The following is a 21956-nucleotide window of genomic DNA, read 5'->3' as shown; positions in this document are numbered from 1 at the left end:
TCCTTTCCTTTCCTTTCCTTTCCTTTCCTTTCCTTTCCTTTCCTTGTCAGAAAAAAAATAACCAGAAGTTGAAAGTCACAGGATGTATTCATTTTTGTTTTTTTTCATAGGTTCTTCTTTCTTTTCTAAAGGTTTGATGCTTTTGTTTGTTTATTTGTTTTTGTTTAACTAAGTTTATGTTATTTATGAGTCAATGTGTTTTTGCTATACTGAAATGGGAACTTGCTAGGTCCCATTCTCACCATCCTACAGAACAGCAAATCGTTTTATTTACAGGAAACATGTGAGATAGTGTTCATCAATAAATTATTTTAAGTGATCATATTGTAATTTATTTAAGTTTTTTTTAATGCTACATATTTTTTAAAAAACCTTGTATTCTGTCAATTTAGGCTGTAGTTTGAAGAAACAATTATGAAAAAGAAGATATAGGATCTTAGCTTTTAGACTAGGATTTCTTGAGTCCAAAAACTTTTCCCTATTCTTGAATATGAACTTTTTATTATAATATATAAATATAAGGAAGTTCTATTTCAATAAATACATTAATATATATAACCAGCAGCTAATACTATAAGAAAGAAATTTCTAGTTATTTCTTATCAAAATGGAAATTGTTTTAGCTTTCATTTCAGTTTTAAAATGGCAGGCCTTTGTAGACGGATTTTGTTATTATTTTTTATGGAAAATAATCATAGTTCTTGAAATAAGAAGTTAAAATGACATAAAAATAAAAAGGATTTTTGTGATAAAGTGATAAGGTTTGGAGTTTTCCTTTAAAACCTTAAAGCAAAACTCAGAGATTTGACTTTCTTTTAAAACAATGATTTTGTCAGACTTGGTGACTTCACTGTATAAAGAGGACCTGAGAAAAGTACTTTTTTGTTTTGCTTTAATGGCCAAAAATCATAGGAAATCATAGGAAAGTTTTCTAAACATACAGAGATTTCAAATCTTGGAGGACAGGTTGTGGGATGTGATAATTTTAAGATCTTAAATATTCAGTGCTTCTTTTGACTATGTTGGATTTATAGAAGAACTTAAAACTTTGAGTGCATGCAGAGTTTTGGGATGAATTTAAAGAGCAGAAAGGAAGCTTGATTTTTACCTAAGAAACCCACTGTTAATTAATGAACTTTGTATCATTTTATTTTACGATCATGCATAATTTGAATTTAGTCTGGCAAATCAAAAAAGCTACTACACTACAGTTTTTTTATTTAATAAATATGCAAATTATATATATAATACAATAACAAAGATGAAAATGAAATCTCCAAATACGTGAGACAGGTAATGATGACGGCAAATTAAATAAGAACTTTGTACATTGAGCACTGTAATACATATTTGCCTTTAGAATATTACTGCAAATTTCAAGGAATAACTGGGAAAATATCTCTTCTGCCTCTTAAATAATCCCAACTTTGGCAAGTGGGTAGCATAGAGTTCTTCAACGTGGAATGAAATGATTTCCCCAATATGAAGAAAAGTGACCTTTCTTTCCATCTGTGATTTGCGTTATGCTTTTTTTTCCTCTTTCTTTTCATGCATTTGCATTATCATTTCATTAAACCCTCTTGCTTATTTATAATTTTGCTATGATCATAAATGCTATTGATGCCTTGCTTTATCTGCTGTTTTTATTCAATCGACTCTTTAAATGCAGGCTTTTACTCTGTGATAATAATGCCTATCTTATTACTTCCATTTGCAACCAGAGCTGTTTTCAAGAAGCACAACCTTGTTGCTATCACATGTTTAGGCCAATTAGTTGAGATTTCATTGTTGTTGTATTGTTAGAATGAAGTTAACACATGTAAGAATTACATGTTACTTCCTGTTGCCAAAATTATAGAAGAAAACACCATGTACATATAGCAAGTGTAACTACATGAAAGTAGAATATATTCCCTACTCTTGGTTTATAGATTGTTCAGAAAAGTCAATTCTGATCCTGGATTTCTACATCAATACATATATATATATATATATATATATTTAATATATGTTTAACTCATGCCTATCTATCGCTCTTTCACAGAATACTGTAGACAATCTGAAACTGATGATTCTGGTCCTTGCTTGATACTACCACTTCTCTTCCAGCAGGGAAGAGAATTCTTTCTTGTTACCAATATCCCAGTTAGCAGACGATGTTTGTTACCAAGTAGATGTTACGATATTGCCTATTGTACAATGAGATCATACTAACTAACTCCTAGGATGACAGTGATCCACTCTTAACAGAAAATAAATAAATAAATAAAAGGCAACATTCCCGATTTATTTAATGAAAACAAAATTAAGACCCTCAGAATACAAATTTGGGATTTAACATCACCATGTGATGTCATCATGTGTAGTGGTCAACACACTTCTTATAGGTTGACTGGAGTCTCTGATCAGGTCCATCACACTGTCCTTTACTTCTTGAGCAAATTGAGTACATGATAACAACAGAAAATTCCTCTACAATGATCAGCACCATGGTTTCTGTTCAAAGGAGGATAGCATGCTTACACTTCCAAGATCTTTTGCCCCTCCTTTCTCTAAAAATCTATAACCAGACCTGCAGCCCATGAGTAACTCTTAATCACAGAATCATAAGATAGCTTACGTTGGAAGGGATCTTGATGTAGGTATCTTTGCCACCCACTAGATCTGTTTGCCCAAGTCTCCATTCAACTTTGCCTTGAACACCTGGTGTATCCACAACTTCTCTGGGCAATCTGTTCCAGTGCCTCAACACTCTCCAAGAATTATCCTAATATTTAATCTAAATTTCCCCTCTTTCAAAGCCATGCTTCCTTGTGCTAATACTGTCAGACTGTGTAAAAAGTTGGTCTCTATCATATATATAACTCCCTTTAAATACTGAAAGATGCCAGTGAGGTGTCCTTGGAGCTTTCTCCAGGCTGAACAAGTGCAGTTCCCTCAGCCTTTCTTCATAGCAAGATGATCCACCCTTTGATTGTCTTCGTGGCTCCAGCCCTCAGCTCACCTTACAGTGTAGTCTTTCACTTTCCTGGCTTGTTTTTTATTTGATTACCCAGAAACAGTCTGAATATTTTCACTGTCCTTTTGTCAATTGCATTCTATGCAAAAATCCACATGAATACTTTCTATCATAAAGTTATGGGTCTGCATTTACAAGTAACCAGGCTGTTTCCCTTCTCTATAATTAAGGACAAAAATAATTACATATCAAGACTTATAATTTTGTGATGACACTGTGTTAATTATGCTTTTGAAAATAAAAGAATTGTACAAAATATAATTCCTTGTTCAAGAAGAGATGAATAAAAATAACCCACGTTTCTCTTGCATTATTTTCTACAGTAAAACAAATAATTAATAGAAGAATTTACTTTTTTATGAGTGTCTCGCTCCAATTTATAGGAGAGAGAGGAGGTTCTTTTATTATCTATATACCCAGCGTGAGATTAAGAAGCAACGGTTCAAATGTTGGTCCAAACAGTTTATTACAAATCTTAATCAGGGGAAATGGGGAAGGGGAGGACGGACACTATTATGAATTAGGGTAATGGGGAAGGGAAGGAGGGCGATAGAAAAGATAGAAGAGAAGAAGCAAGGGGTCTTTATAGGCAGCAAGAGGGAGATAGTCACCACCATGGATCCAGCGTGGTTCATAGTTCAGTCTTTGATCTTCAGTAGCGGTGGGTCGTCAGGCAGAGTTGTTCTGATGACAACGATGACGACGAGAAGCACGACCACGACCATGGCGATGATGGCCCCTTTTCAGTGCTTTCAGAGTGGTCGAGTCAGCTGTCTTCGGAGTGACAGCTCAAATCCAAAGTGGTCGAGTCAGCTCTCCTTTGAGTGGCAGCTTCTGGCTCTGGGATCTCAGCAGAAACTCCTTTGTTCCCATCTTCCGGGCCTTGCCAGCAGATAAGAGGGAGCAGGGGTGCCCACCTGCTTCCTGTTTCTCACAGAACACGATGGTATCGTTCCCCAATTTTCCCACACCTAGCTGAAGCTGTTTTGTCACAGGCCAGATCTTCCGCCAGTAAACACTCCTGAGCACTCTCATCCGCTCTTCTATAGAGCGGGGAGCTCTGGAGGAAGGGGCTTTCAAATGTTCCCAAAGTGATATCCATTGTCACACGGTTAGCACCCATTAGTTGCCTCCTCAACAAATCAATCAGAGTCTTATCACAAGAAATACCTCAGGAAGCAAGCTTTGAGCCAAAAAAAAAAAACAAAACAAAGAAGGATTCTCACAATGAGGGCAGCTGTCAGTTGTCCTCCGCTGCATTCAGTTTCTGCTACCAGAGGTGAATCAACATTTTCTGCAAGAACAAGACATCACTGGAGTAAAGCAGACTATATTGTTCTATCTCGGTTTCCAAGTCTGTAGCTATACCTGTTTCTTCATGTATCTGCAAAAAGTAGCCATAGAATGAACATGAAGACACAGAAATAAAACATGCTGAAAATCTGAATAACTTCTTTCTCCTAGCATGCTGCTCTAAACTTTCAGTGTTTGCAGTGATTACGTAAGAATTCAGACCTACTACTTCTGAACTATGTTGCTCAATACCTTCATCAATGACCTTGATGAGCGGATAGTGACCACCCTCAGCAAGTTTGCTGATGATATGAAGTTGGGAGGATTGGCTGACACACCTGAAGGGACTAATCTCCACTCAAACATGGCTATATAGAGTCCAAATAGAGACATATAGATTATAGTCTCCCTTACAAAACTTCTGGATCACTCAAATTGCTAGGTGAACTTAACATTCTAAGAACTGAAATTCCAGAAGCTTTGACACACACACAAAAAAAAATCTGACATTTCCTGATGTTGTCCAGATAAATTTATTATTAATGAAACTGTGTTAGTGTCTCTCTTTGTGCCTTTCAACTACTTAAAGCAGATCTATGTCAACAGAAAGGGAAATAAAAGCTGTTATGGAATGCCTTTCTTAAGTCTAGTCAATGGTAGTATTACTTCAGACGATTACTTCAGCTGAAACACTAAGCATTATACAGCTAAGATTTTGCTAGATAAGAATAATGTCATTGAAAACATTAACTGCATTTTGATCACATACTGTACTACATGGTTACAGCATGAAAGAGATAATGCAGAAAATGAATGTCTATTGATTAACTCAGGTAGGAAGGGAAAACCAAACTGTAAAGGTATATTATTCTGCAGAAGATCCAGATCCATGATGCAATTTTTAAGCATTCCTCATTTATAATTCTTTTTCAGTGATAACTGTAAGTATTACTGCTAGATTATACACTTAGAGATAGAACAAATAATGAATTAGTCTGGAATATGGCTTTCTTACCATTTAATTAATTGGATATTGATATTTTTTTCATTGTGTGACCCTCATACCCTTAATACAACCCCCACCAGCTCATCTCTAATGACAAGCTAAACATTGCAGAGAACAATTTGGAGAGAAGGGATGCCCTCCAAAGGGATGTGGAAGATAAGTGGACCTCAAAGAACTTCATTAAGTTCTGCAAGGTGAAATGCTAGCTGGGTTGAGCAATTATAAGCACTAATATGCAGGCTGGGTGAAAAAAATATTCAGAGAAGCCCTGAGGAAAAGGCCTTGGGGATGTTAGTTGATGAAAAACTCAATATAAACCAGCAGTGTGCATTTGTGGCCCAGAAAACCTGAGCTACATCCAAAGAAATGTAGCCAGCAGCGTGAGGGAAAAGAAAATTTTCTTCATGAGAATGGTGAAGCACTGGAATATGTTGTTCAGAAAAGCTGTTGAGTCAGTCCCTTGAAGTGTTCAAGGCCAGACTGGGTTGAGCTTTGAGAAACTTAATCTAGTGGAATGTGTCCCCACTCACAGCAGGCAGGTTGCAACTGCAGTTTATCTTCAATGTTCCTAATGACCCAAAGTATCATATGACATTCGGAAAAAAGAAAAAAAAAAAAGAAAAAAAAAAAAAAAAAAAAAAAAAAAAAAAAAACCACTTATTTTCTAGATTCTGAAAACACTTTAATTTTTCTTCATAGTTGACCATTTTGTTCACTTATATGAAATAATTTTGACAGTTAAGGCAAGTTAGAATCATTAAGTTATTCCATCTCACTCGCATTCAAGTTCTCCTTAAAAGGTATAGTGAGTGTAGGCAAGGTGGAAAGATTTTATGAATCAAAAGAGATCTGTGATCAGTTCCAAAACTATGTAAGAGTATCTAAAAAGACAACAGACAACACACTGATTATGTAAAGTCAAGAAGATATATCTTGTTTCCTTATGTGATTTCACGTAATACTTTCATAATCATACAGTGGCACAGTTCAAATAATTACTATATTGCCCACAGATTTCATCAATAGTAAGTCTTAAATAAGCAGTTTAATCCTCAAGTTCATATACTAAATCATCATATAAATGACATAAAACATACAATAAATAATTTATTGTTAATGTATGTAATATATAGGCAGTTTCATGACAGTAATATGATCCAATACTTATGATTCATATCTATTATATCCAAATATAAAACAACATAGTGAAAATAATAATAATAAATTGATTGCTGATCAAAGTTGGCATAGTTTCAAATAAATTTCAACAATGGATTAGTCAGACAGCTCCAGATTTTAAATGTTCTATCTACGTAAGGAAACAAAGAATCATGGAGCATCCTCATGGCTGAAGATTAGAAGTTTCTAATGATTTTCTAATATACGTCTATATCACAAATGGATTTACCTATGTTGAACATGCTATCGTCTTTGAGACAGAGACTACATTTGCATTATTCATTTTTATTCTGGCTATGGTAATTATAGTTTTATACCTGTCCAGTCTTACACATTTTCAGACATGAAAGTCCTTAGGTTTTTATGCGTAGACCTACAATTATCGTCACCTGTTTGTGTCTGCACAGCTTGGCAAATACAGAGTACAAGAGGAAGTACATGACATCTCTGGGTAACCCTTTTTTCATTGGAGAAGTTTTCTTTCTTCCAGTTCCTTGGAAGCAGTTTCTCTGGTCACTGTTTCTGCATACTGGAAGAACAGTAAATGATAAAAAGTGCAGTTCACTGATACAGAGCAACCTGAAATCATTAGGTAAACTACACACAGTCAAATGTGTGTTGTAGGAAAAACAGATACAAGATGGAAACAATAAATGTATGTCATCCTTACAAGACAGAAAAGTTTATCTAACAGCACTGGAAAATACTTACCAGAATCACAGATAAAGCATGTTGACTTAGTGACTTACGAAGCCACACTGCTCTAATAAGATAAACAGTATTTGAAACTTCCTTTTGTGGCTACACTTTTTCATTTTATTTCCTTCTTATTAATCAAATTAAGCAATCATTATTAAATAGATATAAATGCTTTCTACTTGTTACACCCTTAATCTTTACATTACCTGGATCTACGTTATTAGGTAGGGAAGTAAGATTCTGCAGGAGGTAATCATGCAGTTTTTCTCCTAAGTAACATCAGAAGAAATAGACCAAAATATTTATTAGGCTATGCTGAAGAGCATCCTGTGAGCAGAAACAGCAGCTGCAGTATCATTTACATGCTCCAGTAGCTTAAACTGTATTGATAAGACAGTAGAACATCTGATGCTTGAAAGCACTGGATTGGTAGAAGTACCTAAAAATATTTTTTACCGGTCTTTTCTTTGTCTTGAAAGTTGCAAAGTCTCAAGAACAATCTCTCTGTTCTTCCTTCCTGTGTTTGAAGAATTATTAAAAAAATAAACAGAACAAACCCCAAAACTCACTGGAAGATAAAGTTTTATATTTACTGAAACTAAAATACAGTCTCCCAATTTCTTCTTACCGAAATCGTACACAAAATAATATTCATATATCTTCCACTGTTCTGTGTCCAGAAAATCACAATGTGGAACAGAATATTTTGTGATTGACTGTACTTCTCTTTGGATTCCTTTTTGAAATCACCTTAGAGAAAGGAGAGTGGAGGGGAAGGGGAAGCAGGGAAACACTGAAGGAAAATGTTCAAGAATTTATGTGACAAAATTAGGTAATTATTTATCTTCTTGTAGCAAATTGTACTGTTGCAGATCTTACTGATGCTATTGAATATATTGTTGAGTGCGCAGAGTGTAATTATGGGAAGACATCTCTATGTCTATATTATCACTGCATTTCACCACATTTATTATGTGAAAAGTGATATATGAATCTAGAACTTTCAGATCTTAAAGCCATTGCTGTTCTTGAGGGGGCAACGTATACTTTTCACGACTGTTCTAATGGCCCTCAATATGGCACTATATTTGTGACCAATTTCTTAATCATAACTAGCTAAGACAGGTATTTACTCTTCCCTTGACGTTCCATCTCCTCAAAATCTTGAAGAAAAATAGCTCTTAAATATTAGGGATATAAATATGAGATTTTTTCCTGAGACCAGCAGCAAAATGAGTTGGATCTAGGCAGAGTTACACAGGACAATGCATAGCCAATGAATCATTTAGCAACTAAATGCCCTATCAAGAAGAAACATGCTGTGAAAGATTCTACATTCAGAACTGCTGCCTGCCTCAGTACCTACAGATTCTGAATGAAGCTGTGCTTGTTTATAGCCTTATCAATGCTAAGCAAGACTATGCTGGCCTGTTTATGATCTCAGAAAAGAATGCAGCTTAGGTAATCTTACCTCCTTCCCTTTTTTCCTATTAAACATGTAAGTAAACATAAAGGAAGTAAAATACTCTTAGATGAAGTTCAAAGGATCTGGGAGGCACTGGGGCTGACGGTGGAGCAGTCTTGGGGAAGAGAGAATGAGATAAACCTGGAAAAGAGGAAATTAATGAAAAGCTAAGCTGAGTCCACGGAACAGAGTGGAGAATCTGAAAGTTGAGAGAGAAAAGATCTAAAACACATAAGCAAGCATAGTTACTTGATAACAAAGGATCTATTGGAAGACACAGAAAGTATATAATTCTAAGATGATACTGTATGTCAGTGGCTGTAAGAGAACGAGAGAATGAGAAGAAACTGGTGGCTAACTGAACGCTGTTGTAGAACCAAACAAGAGTTTGAGGACTCAAATGAACAGGAGGAAAACAGAAGTAAGTCTAGAGAAGGAATAGCCTCTTTCTTCGTTGTTTTTTTTTTTTTTTTTTTAATGTCAGAATTATATCCTGAATATTCAGAATCTACATGAGATTAAAAATCACACTTCTACCACACCATAAATACTGGAGTTGAAATTTATTGTCCTTTTTTTTTTTGTACTTTATATCAGAATAGAAGTACTTTTTGCCATCTTAATGAAAAAAGAACAAAAAACTCAAAAAAAAAAAAAAAAGAAACAAAAACAAACAAACAAACAAACAAAAAAACCAGGAAATTCTTAGGATTCTTCTGGATTTGATTTACACCATTAATGTTTGCACTAGTTTAGGCCTTTACAAAAGGAAGCTCATTGGACTATTGGAAGCTCAAGGAGCTCATTGAGCTATATTTACATCTTAAACAAACAAAAAAACAACTGCTGAAGTTTATAATTAAGATCAGTTTTATAAAAGAACTTTGAAATTTTATTTCCTTTGTTGAAAAATAAGTTTTAATGGAAAAATATGACTAATACATGATTTCCCTCACAGGACTAGTTTAATATGGAAAACTGTCCTTCCATACTAAAACACAAAGGACTTGGCATCCAAACTTGCTAATAATCTGGAGTCAATACAATAGATTTAATCTTTCCATTCCTTTTTCATGAATAACTTCTTTGGCTAAAATATAGATTATTCTTGATGCCATAATTTCTGTTTTAATTGAATTGCTGAGAATGAGAATTATTAGAAAGTGTTGTGTGATGAGAAGTTCTGTTTGGATAATATGGTCTTAACAGCCCTTGTTCTCCCCAGTATACAGAGTCTTCCTTAAAAGGATGTAAGGATGTGATAGTGCATAGTTTATATACTACATTCTGTAAGATAATAACTTCAGTATGTATGCATTCTGTGATTACTGGATGGGATAAAAGAAAACATAAACTAAAATAATATAAAAGTGTTATAGAAAGAGTCATTACAAGTAAAATATTCTTTTTCAGTGGAATTTATGTTTATGTAGGTCACTCCTGATCACGCTGTTGAAACATTCCTTCTGAAATCAAATTTAAAGAATTCACAACATTTTAAATTGAAAATAATGTGGATGCACTGGTCATGAAAAACGCTAGGCTAACACTTTGTAGTAAAGACTTCAGGAGTTTTTATGAGGACTGACCTGTTAATAAACTTACCGGTACTTCTGAAGAAATCACATTTAGAAGTGAGAGAATAATTTAGTTTTGTGTGAAGTCCTTGATGACAAGACAGGACAGTGGTTTTCAAATGTCAGGATAAGAGGCAGTGGGTACAAACTGATACATAAGATGTTCCATCTAAACATCAAGAAGCATTTATTTACTGTGTGAGTGATGGATCTCTGGCACAGGTTATCCAGAATGGTTGTGGAGTGGAAGAAGTAAAGCAAAAAGTAGGATTGCTACCCTGGACTTTAGGAGAGCCAACTTTGATCTCTTTCGGGACCTACTTGGAGCTATCCCATGGGCTAGGTTGTTGGACGGTAAGGGGGCCTGTGAGAGCTTGTCAGCATTTAAGCGGCTCTTCTTCCAAGCTCAGGATCAGTGTGTCCCTGTGAGGAAGAAATCGGGAAAGGGTGGCAGGAGACCTGTGTGGATGAACAAGGAGCTCATGTGCAAGCTCGAAGGAAAGAAGAAGGTCCATGAAATGTGGAAAAAGGGTCTGACCACTTGGGAAGAATACAGCAATGTAGTCAGGGCCTGCAGGGATGCGACGAGGAAGGCTAAAGCCCACCTGGAATTAAATCTGGCAAAGGTGATAAAGGATAATAAAAAAGGCTTTTTTAAGTATGTTAACAGTAAAAGGAAGACTAAGGAGAATGTGGCTCCCCTGCTAAGTGACGGGGGTGTTCTGGTAACGGGGGATGCTGAGAAAGCAGAGATACTGAATGCCTTCTTTGCTTCTGTCTTCAGTGAAAAAGCTCCCCCTCGGGAATCCAAGACCCTGGAGGTTAGTGAGAGGATCTGGGAAATGGAAGACGTCCCTTCAGTTAGGGAAGAGGTGGTCCGAGAGCACCTAGGCAACACCAATGTTCACAAATCCATGGGACCCGATGGGATGCATCCACGGGTGCTGAGGGAGCTGGCAGAGGTGATTGCTGAACTGCTTTCTGTCATCTTTGAGAGGTCTTGGAGGACGGGGGAGGTGTTTGAAGACTGGAGGATAGCCACTGTCACTCCGGTCTTCAAAAAGGGCAAGATATAGGCCAGTCAGCCTCACCTCTGTTCCTGGAAAGGTGATGGAACAGCTGGTGCTAGAAGTCATCTCCAGACAACTGGAAGAAAAGGAGGTTATCAGGAGTAGTCAGCATGGGTTCACCAAGGGGAGGTCATGCTCAACCAATCTGGTGGCCTTCTATGATGTTGTCACATGCTGGGTGGATGGGGGAAGAGCGGTAGATGTAGTCTACCTTGATTTCAGCAAGGCATTTGATACTGTTCCCCACGACATCCTTATAACAAAGCTGAGGAAGTGTGGGATAGACGAGTGGACAGTGAGGTGGGTTGAGAACTGGCTGACTGGCAGAGCGCAGAGGGTTGTTGTTGGTGGTACAGAGTCTGGCTGGAGATCTGTAACCAGTGGTATCCCCCAGGGGTCTGTGCTGGGTCCGGTCTTGTTCAACATCTTCATCAATGCCCTTGATGAGGGGATAGTGGCCACCCTCAGCAAGATTGCTGATGATACGAAGTTGAGAGGATTGGCTGACACGCCTGAAGGCTGTGCTGCCATTCAGCGAGACCTGGACAGGCTGGAGAGCTGGGCAGAAAAAAAACAGATGAGGCTTAACAAAAGCAAGCGTAGAGTCTTGCATCTGGGGAGGAATAATTGCATGCACCAGTACAGGCTGGGGGATGAGCTGCTGGAGGGGAGCTCCATGGAGAGGGACCTGGATGTCCTAGTGGACGACAGGTTGGCCATGAGCCAGCAGTGTGCCCTTGTGGCCAAGAAGGCCAATGGCTTACTGGGGTGCATTAAAAAGAGCGTGGCCAGCAGGTCGAGGGAGGTGATCCTCCCCCTCTACTCTGCCCTGGTAAGGCCTCATCCCGAGTACTGCGTCCAGTTCTGGGCTCCCCAGTACAAAAAAAGACAGGGATCTCTTGGAAAGAGTCCAGCAGGGGGCCACAGAGATGGTGAAGGGCCTGGAGCATCTCTCCTATGAGGAAAGGCTGAGTGAACTGGGTCTATTCAGCCTTGAGAAAAGAAGACTGAGAGGGGACCTGATCCAGGTCTATAAATATCTAAGGTGTGGGGGCAGAGTGGCGAGGCTGGACTCTTTTCAGTGGTGAGTGGAGACAGGACAAGGGGAAACGGCTGGAAACTGCAGCATAGGAAGTTCCACACAAATGTGCGCAAGAACTTCTTTACAGTGAGGTGACGGAGCACTGGAACAGGCTGCCCAGGGAGGTGGTGGAGTCTCCTTCTCTGGAGATGTTCAAGTCTTACCTGGATGCCTACCTGTGTGATCTGGTGTAGGGAACCTGCTTTGGCATGGGGGTTGGACTCGATGACCTCTGGAGGTCCCTTCCAATCCCTACAGTTCTGTGATTCTGTGATTCTGTGATCTTCAAAAGCCATCTGGATGTGGCTCTGGACAAGATCCTCTAAGCATCTTTGACTTCTGATTTTTTATTTTTTATTTTTTATTTTTTATTTTTTTTTCAGTTTAGACACTTGTTGGCTGAGACTTCCCGTCCAAATACTAATAATCAAGTCACATAAAATTTTCTATTTTCTATTCTATTCTATTTTCTATTTTCTATTTTCATTTTATATTCTTCCTTTCCATTTTCCCATTTTATCCTGCAAAAGTCCATAAAGATGCACTACCAAGTCTGTGTCTCGTACCTTCCTTTCAGTGCTTGTCTGTGTCTCTTGATTCAGTAGAGAAAGGGAGGTAACATGAGACATATGGAGATACACTCCATATCTCAGATGACTGAGGAGATTAATTCTACAGTTGCTTCTATAGTCAAGAAGCAACAGATCAAAGCTGGAAAGTAAACCAAGACTTTGACTCCTCCCTCTACCCCTTGCTCAGCTGTCAGATAGCACAGCGTTGTCACATGCAATGCTGTGATTTGAATCTCCTTAACATTTGGCAGGAGGGAAAGTTTTGATTCACGAGGCTTCACTTAGATCAACTTCTTGTGTAGAGATCCTCTTTTTTATATGAAGTATTCTCAGAAACTTTTCTATAGAGGAAGCTACATAAACTAAGCAAAAAGTGTTTTCTTAAAAATGAGAAGATAGTATTCAAACAAAAGAATAACACAATCTTTTAGATGTGTAAATTTGTTAGCAACTTCCTTTTATTCCTAAGTTTTAAAGCACATGAATTCAACTACTTACTATTAGGACTTACACCGAATAGTTTCATAACTATGATCTCTGATCTACGGGTGCAAAATGGTGTCTTATTTTCCCTAGATCATGAAAGCAGTCATATAATAGTACTACACTAGCTGATGTACGCTGACTCTGATTGTAGTCAAAGGTGTGAACTGGCTAGTTGTCATTTATCCACTCTTTCCTTTATTAGATCCCATTTTCCTTTTCTAACAGAAAATATCACACATCTCTCATTTAGTTCTTTGCTGCTGTCATAATAAGCTAAGACTACTTTTTTTCCCCGTGAAGGCTACATTTTGAAACAAGAAGAAAATAAAGGGAAAATAAGAAAAACAAAACAAACAAATAACAAAATGAACACCTAACACCTATTGTACTGTGCTCAAACGGAACACAAATCTTGAAGCAGACCTCCTGCACCTGTGTGCGTACATGCATTGCATATACATGCATGATATTTTAAAGAAAAATAGCACCAGATTGTGTTCTGTACTCTAAGTACATTCTTTTTAAATTGTTAGCAGAGTTCTCACTACATCTAAAATACCCCGAATACTCTAGCAGTAAAAGACAAAGCTCCTCTATCTACAAATCTTATTTACAGCTTTCACTACATATGGTGCTGTTTATTTTCAGTTTGTGGCAAATACTCTAGTGCACTTTGATAATGCTCATCCTGCTTCATCACCTCCAAGTCCCTATAGATCTTCATGAACTATGCAATTAATTACTAGTTTTCTAGGCCTCCAGCTCTCAGCTCTTTTGGGTTTAAAAAGTAAATAAACAAATAAATAAATTTAAAAAATAGCACAAGGACATAATGCAAGTTTCTATAATTATTCCTTTTTTTTTTTTTTTTTTTTTTTTTTCCTTAGTGGTAGAAACAATCAAGCCTGATTACTTTGTATTTATGTACTTCACCTTCTGGTTCTACCTCCCTTATCTCACACCTTTCACTGCTAACTTAGCTTCTTTCCATGGGGATTGGGGGTCTGTGGTACAGCATGTAGTGGTGATGTGGCTCTGCAGAGCAAAGACGCAGGACCAAGTACAGACCATCTTACTGGCTAACCACTGTGGTGGAGTAAGTAGTTGACTTTTACTTGCTCCCCTTTCCAGAGGAGAGACAGTAAGGTGAATCTTCTCTGCCTAACAAATCCTAATTTCCACAGCAAAGAAAAAAAAAAAAAAAATATATATATATATATATATATATATCAATCAGGATTTGAGACTATTTGATTCCATCTCTGAAATGAATTTAAAACTTTCCAGGTAGATCATACAATAATATAAACCCTCATTTCTTTAAGGCAGCAGATACACAAATAGCAAATGTTCAAAAACAGTCACCAATAATTACACTAAGATGGCCTCCTTCTTCCTACTCAACTCTCCTCACTTAAGAAATTCAAATGAATCACAAAGGTTTACAAAACAAAGACAAGTATAAAGGATGTCTGCTAAGGTTGCTGACATACTGAATCAGCATTTAAAAGATTTGTACTCAGTTGTTACTGAAATATGTTTTTTGCACATAGACAACACGTGTTTACTTATCTAGAACTTTCTATTATCTTTAATAATAATAGTTCACCATATCTCTGGATTACAAATGCAGGTTTTCAAATATGAGTGCAATAATAACTCAGAAAAGTTTATTGTAGTCACTTTGTAAGCCAATCTGTAACAGATGCATCAGTGTTGTTTTGGGATGTATCATCTGTTAGAGTTCATCTGACACCTTTTCATATAATACTCATAAATAACTGCAATAATAATAAAACTACCATAATGCATACCATAGCACATAAAAAAAAAAAAAAAAAAAAAAAAAAGGGAGGGAGGGAGAGAGAGAAAAAAAAAATAAACAAAAAAATTTTTTTTTTTTTTTTTTTTTTTAAATTCCTCCACTCCTTGCAGTATAGTAATCTCATGATCTCATGTCCACTGGTCCACTGATTCCAGTTGTTAGTGTCTTCTTACTGTGCTTAAGAGCTTAGTGGAATACCTTTTACCAGAGATACAATCCAAGGAAGAACAGCCAAGAGGAACACAGTGCTGCAAACTATTAATAGAGTACAATTTAATAAATGGAATTCATGAGACTGAGAAATGAGGCAGTATGGCTAGTCATCTGAGTTACATTTTAAATGTTATGACAGAAGTCACCCAGGGTATGGTCACAGATAGGCATTCTGATGAGCTGAAGGAAGCCACCAGCTTGTTCTTCTCCTCTGTTGTCTTTTAAATTTTAAATCTACACTTTCATTCTGCACTTCAAAATAAAAATTATGCTGCTAGTATACAGCCTCAGTGAAGACATAGATAGTAGGTGCATGAACAGGTGAATAGGGTTTCAATAATTAACTTTGAATGATGAGAGAAAGGTGTTTTTTATAAAAAGTCAGAAGGAATATGTGATACTCAGTTTCAGGTAACATAAAAGGTGCTTCCTTCCTTCTACCTCTCCCCCACAAAATAAATAAATAAATAAAAATAAAAATCTTCCAAACCTAATTTAATTACCATCTTAGAGATTGTTCAGCATCTTACAAAAAATATTTCAAAGTCAATAAGATGTGTAAATGTTTTACATTTTCCCAAGTCAGTGGCACACTAATCTCACAGTAATGTACTGATGCAATCTTGGCAAAAATAGAAACTAGTGTAAAAGGCTGTGTTTGATTTTTTTATATATATTTAAAGAAAAAGAATACACTTTAATATGTAGTTTGTAATGGATGAATTATGCTCCTTAATGTTATATTTCCTCTGATAATGAAGAAAAAAATTAAAGGTGTATTATCAAATCATATATATATATATGTGTGTGTGTGTGTATGTATGAGTGTATATACACATAGGTATGTATAGGAGTGCACTACTATCCTATGTATAAAATCACTGATGACACCAAGGCATGATACACACTAAATATTAAATACATCACACCTTCATGTTTTTTACTTATTTATTTATTTTTCAGTAATGAATTTGGATTGTTTTCGATTTTTCTTTTTCTTTTTTTTTTTAATATTATTATTATAATTTATTTGGCATCACTACAAAATCTGGAAATTTTATCAATTATATTTACTACATCTGCTTAATACTGAATAGGATGAAATACATTTTTTCCTGATGCATGCAGTGTTGCTTACTGAACAGGAAAAAGAGTAACTTTAAGATAATGGAAAGCTAAATGTAGTCCCAAAACTCACATCCACATTGTGATACCACATGAAAAATATAAAACTCATGGTTTTATTGCTTGATTATTCTATGTCACGCGAGGATCACAGTTTGAAGAATACTAAAACAGCTAAGAATAGTGATAAAAAGTGCTGGGACATGACATTAAAACCTGAAATGCCTATTTAGAATTGCCATTTCAAAACACATAACAACTCTTGCAGTCATTGGAATCAAGGGAGCAAAGGTGAGAATTTTTGCTTTCTTTAATCACATGTATTTCAATGAAGATAAAATAACATTTTGACTTTTTTTTTTTTTTTTTTTTTTTCTTGCTTTACTTTGAAGCTGCTAGTTGAACACTTCATCTTCCATTAAATAATCTTTTCTGACAAGATGAAAACTAGTTATCAATGCTACATCTCATGTTTATTTTTTCAAACAAAGTTGTTTTCGTACAAAGTCATTCAGCTTTTTGGAAGATTATTTGGAAGAGGCTAGTGCTCCTTTAAGAGTAAAATTATGTGGGGTACTACTGTTCATTCTGTAAGTGGAAGTGCCAAAAGCAGACAGGGATTTATAGGACTGGAAGGGAACATTGTTTAATCTTGGCTTTTGTCAGAAATAGGCTTCGCTATGGCAGCACTACCTTCCAGTGGACATAAAATATCATTGTATGATAGAAAGTATTGTAACACCTCTCCTCTTCTGAAAAGTAGCCACTGTCTGCCACAAAGTTTGCCAGGATCTCCATGGCTGACTTGAGTCAGGGGCTCACAGCTGTGCTGGGAAGTCTGGTTCCAGGACAGAAGTAACAGCCTGGAAAATATGCATCTATCATTGCACAATCATGAAGTCAGAACGCCCAGTTATGTGCCATCTATCCTAAGGGACTTCTGCTGCTGCTTTTACTGACAAGTGTTTTATTGTGTTCATCCTGACACCTTACTACCCTTTTACACGAGAGGATCTGAGGCATGGAAGATACGTGCTCTGGGCTTCTGAAGAGGCTTATTTGCTAACAGTGAAGTATTCCGAAAGCCTTCTCGTCAAAATCCTGTTGTTTCCATCTGGTTCCTATACACTCTTTCTTCTTTACAAGAGTTCGATGAGATGGGACAAGAAAAGCAACTTTTTCTCAGCTGAGCTTAGAGCTCCACGGGCACGAAATCTGACCGCTCCTTGGGGAGAAATTCAGAGAGCTGCCAAGTACAACCGCGACCGCGTGCGCCAATACCGCCTTGTAATAACGCTCCTAACAACCTCCTGACACCCCTCCTCGAACCGGTAACCCCAAGCATTTCTTCAGTCGCGCGTAAAACGGAGCAAGATGTTCCGCTGAAGAAACACTTCAATTTCTGCGAAATCCACTTACCGAGGGAAGTTTTGAGGGAGGGAGACGACGAGCATCGCGACTTGCCAAAGTCGGGGGGTCCGGACAGCCAGGAGCAGCGCGGCCCAGCCCTGCCCCGCCCGCTGCCCGCCGGGATGCGCCCCGGGCCGGAGAGAAGTGACGTCACCCTCCTTCTCCGCCTCGCCTCCCCCCGCGTGTGTGTGTGTGTGTGTGTATTCTTTCGGCGTGGGGTTCGCGTGCCCCTCCAGCCGGCGGGGCAGGCTAGACTGGGCGCTGGCTGCTGCTGTTCCATCCAGGCAGAGCTCGTTGCGTCGCTCATTCCCTCACACTCTCCCAGAGGTCGGCAACAAGCTTTTCCCAACACTCGAGGCCGTACATATCCTGCGATCCACACAGCCTAAGAGGATTAAAAACAAACAACAACCAACCACCACCAACAAACCGCGCACAAAACAGAGGGAGGAAGAGAGTGCCATCTCCAGCAGCGCGTTCGCCGTACCGCTTGTCCCGCTGCCCCCGCGCTCCCTCGAAGGAGCGGGCGGGCAGGGAGGGGCTGCCGGTGCCGGGGCTCTCGAGGAAGGTTCCCCAGGATTTTTGTACGCCCCGCGCAATCCCCCCTTGAATTTGCTTGCACAGCACTTTTTTTTTTTTTTTTTTTTTTTTTTTTTCTTCTCCCGGAGGATGGCCGGTAGAGTTGGAACCTGGGTGGGCGACCTCGCTGCTATTTGTAGCCAGATAATCTGCTGAAAGAGAGAAGGAAGAAAGAAAGAAAAAAAAAAAGGCGAAGGGGGAAGGAAGAAGGAGAGAGAAGGGGGAGGAGGAGGAGGAGAAGAAGGAGGAGGAGGGGAGGAGGAGGAGGAGGGGAAACGGAGCAGCGGCTCGGGAACAGAGAGCGCGCCCGGGAGCAGCAGCAGCAGCAGCCAGCGCCGCAGGAAGAAGGAGAAAAAAAGAGCGGAGCGGAGAAGAGGAAAGGAGAGGGGGCGCTCGAAGGAGAGGCAGGCGGAGACCTGGCTCTGCTGGATGCTGGATTTTCGGACTCTCGTTGACTCCCTCCTACTCCTCAGCGCCGGAGTGTGAGACTCGCACCCGTGCCGGCAGCAGCGGCCGGCGGCTCCGCTCGTAGCTGCTGCTGTTGCAGAGCTTGGATTAAATTGGGCGCCTTCGGAGACAAGCGTGAGCAGCGGGAAGAGGTGGCGGCGGGAAGCGGCGGCGGTGGAGGGCGGGCAGGCAGCGGCGCTGGCTGCCGCTGGGACTGGGGAGCCAGCATGACCAGGTAACCGCTTCTCTCCTGACCCATTTTCTCCACTGCCGCTCCATCGCGGCCACCTCTCTCGGCGCGTTTGTGCGTGCGAGCGCGCTTAAAGATTGTGTGTGTGCGGGTGTGTGTGCGTGTGTGCAGCGCGGCACACGTGTGCCTCGAGCACGGCTCTACCCCGGCTGCCCCGGGGTTCCCCTCAGGCAGCTGCCAGCCCTCTCTTCTCTTCTCTCCGCTCCTCTCTAGCGGGATCCAGCCCAACAGCGAGGCCTGCTTGGGAAACGAGGAGAGTTGTGGTGTGCGGCGGGGGGTGGGGGTAGGATGAGGGCAAGTGATTGATCAGAGTCGACGTTTCCACTGAACTGCCACTCTGCACGGGCGGGGGGGGGGAAGGGGGGGGGGGAAGAGGGAGGGGGGAAATCTACATGAATTACGCTTCGGCCGTTTGCTTTGAAGGAAGAATTATTAATATTAATTATTGCATTTAATCAGCGTGGAGGAGGGAGGGTGCAGGAGGGATCTGAGGCCAAGCGTCTGCTTCAGTGACGGGCGAGTGGGGCAAGAGGCCGTGAGGGGCTCCAGGCTGCGGTCCGAGGAGGGCTCTCTTCTCCTCCTCTTCCTCCTCCTGTCTCGGCGGAGCAGGGAGGCACGGGGATGCAAAGCTTTTCACTGGTTAGGCTTTTAATTTCTTTGTTTACTGTCCCGAAACCACTTAAAAGAGAGCACATCGGGTTGAAAACAGCGTTCTTAGCGTTGATGTAGAGGCTCGAAGATTTGTTGAGAAAACTTACCAGCTCCCTCTCCCTCTACGAGGACTCCTGCTGCGAGCAGACTCTCCCAGACCGGCGAACAAAACAGTTGTTCCCTTTCACTGAATTCTTTTTTTTTTCCACGTTTTCTCTCTACCTCCTCCCTTCTTCCCTCCCTCTCTCACAGAATTTTTTTGTTTAAGCTGCCGCCACTTACCCTTGGATGTATAGCTTTTGACTGCCTGCTCCTGCTTGGTACTTCTTCAGACTATTGTCATGCGTATTTTATTCTTTTGCCCAGCTTTTGCATAGCTATTGCTTCACAGAGGCATGATACTTTCTTCGCAGGGATGATAGTTTTTTTGTGTTCCCAGTTCTGACATATATGAAACGGTCAGTTCATTTACACAGAGCAGCTAGAGGTTAGTATTTATGTGCTCTTTCACTTGTCACCTTAAATTGCTCTCTTTGAGATGAGTCTGTACATACGCTTTCGAGTTTCCTGTCTGCAGAGGTGAGCTTTTTTCATAAAAACCATATTTTCATAAACTTAGAATGTATTATAGGAAGTTATGATTATTGTCTTAGACTTTCAGAGATTGCTTCCACCTTCTGTGAATAATAGGGAGGTTTATTGTAAATTTTTTTGCAGATATAGGAAAATGTATAGTATGTAAAGTATTTTTCCATCCTCTGGTACCTGTTAGTGCTTTCTAATGTTATAATGGTTAGTACTTTCTTACACTGGTATAAAAATGTACAGCATATGATATGACTTTCTGCTTGGTTGAAAGCACACAAAGCTCCTAAAATTCTCAAACAGTGCAACTCTGAGGAAGAAAAGATTCTTCCCTCTCCTAAGCATAATCATATGTACCTGCATTTTACTTCAGGTGGTAGTTTTTTGGATAGTTTCTCTGAAATCAGCCTCATAAAATCAGCTATTGCTGTTTTTGTTTTTTAATGTGCAGAATTTACTGCTGTCCAGTTTAATAAATTCAGCTGTCCAATTTTGACCAGTCAAAATTATTAAAAGCTGTAGATGTATTAGCAAGGAATTTTGAAGGAAATGAGTTACTTAGAAAGGAAGAGGGATTTAATGAGACTTGTTACAGGAGTAGCTTTCCAATTTTAGTTTTGTCATTTGTGGTAATATGGTGAAGTATATTTAGATTTCTTTCAGTGCAGAAATGATGTATAGCTTTTCTATATACACTTTAAGTGCTGAAAGCTTTGCCTAAGTAGGAGACTTCTACTCTAAGAAGGAATTAAGGAATTCATTACTGTTTGTGTGTGCTACAGCAATCTGTAAGGAATAGTGTGGAAAGGAAAATACTGTTTCAGTATTCTTAGACTTCAATAAAGTATCTTAGAATTTACTTTTAGATTCACCAGTCACGTTAACTTTAAAATAATAGAACAAAGTAATATGAATTAAACATCCTTTTCTGACTGTTATGTAACTCAAAAAGCAGCATTGACAGCAACTAAATGAAGGACAGTAAGTCAGTGTTTAGTACTACGGGATGATTTGTAAAAACAGATATGGGAGTGTATGAAATAATGAAATACCCACTGTTTTTAATGTAGTTAGTGATTCAGCTTTCATTTTTCCAATTGCCCTTCATTTCTACATTTGAATAAAGCACAGACAGAAACTACAAGAGCCAGAAAAGGAATCCCTCTTCATCTTCTGCTGTGTGTGCTAAGCCACTAGGGGCCTGTATAAACTGCTCTCGTACAGCACATACCAGTACATGGCATATGCTTACAGTTTCACCTGACATTTTTTCCACAGATAACTAACATCAAAAACAAAATTGTCACTCACTTATTCCTTAGTAACAAATGAGACTGCTGTTATTTAAGACATACATACAATTTATGTATAATTCTGGAGATTTTTTGCTCTCCTTCATCTGTATGCCCAGTCCTGTATGCTGT

The 21956-nt window shown here is 38.9% G+C and overlaps 1 long non-coding RNA gene across 4 annotated transcripts; it reads right to left on the bottom strand.

Annotated features, from left to right (window-relative positions):
• Window positions 1–4173: 4173 nt before the first annotated feature.
• On the bottom strand, window positions 4174–18125 carry LOC122192669. Of its 4 annotated transcripts, none has more exons than XR_006182669.1 (5): window positions 18030–18125; window positions 7653–8802; window positions 7403–7465; window positions 6887–7026; window positions 4174–4403 (listed from the first exon to the last, which is right to left on the bottom strand). It is a non-coding gene; the product is annotated as an uncharacterized LOC122192669 (long non-coding RNA). The 4 variants fall into 4 exon arrangements; XR_006182671.1 differs by having other exon boundaries at window positions 8668–8802; XR_006182670.1 differs by lacking the exon at window positions 7403–7465.
• Window positions 18126–21956: the final 3831 nt, after the last annotated feature.

This window comes from Lagopus leucura, unplaced genomic scaffold (assembly GCF_019238085.1).
Source record: "Lagopus leucura isolate 7727_CA_CO unplaced genomic scaffold, USGS_WTPT01 93-6_obj-0_obj, whole genome shotgun sequence".
NCBI classification, from domain to species: Eukaryota; Metazoa; Chordata; class Aves; order Galliformes; family Phasianidae; genus Lagopus; species Lagopus leucura.
This window is presented reverse-complemented; position numbering and strand designations above follow the sequence as displayed.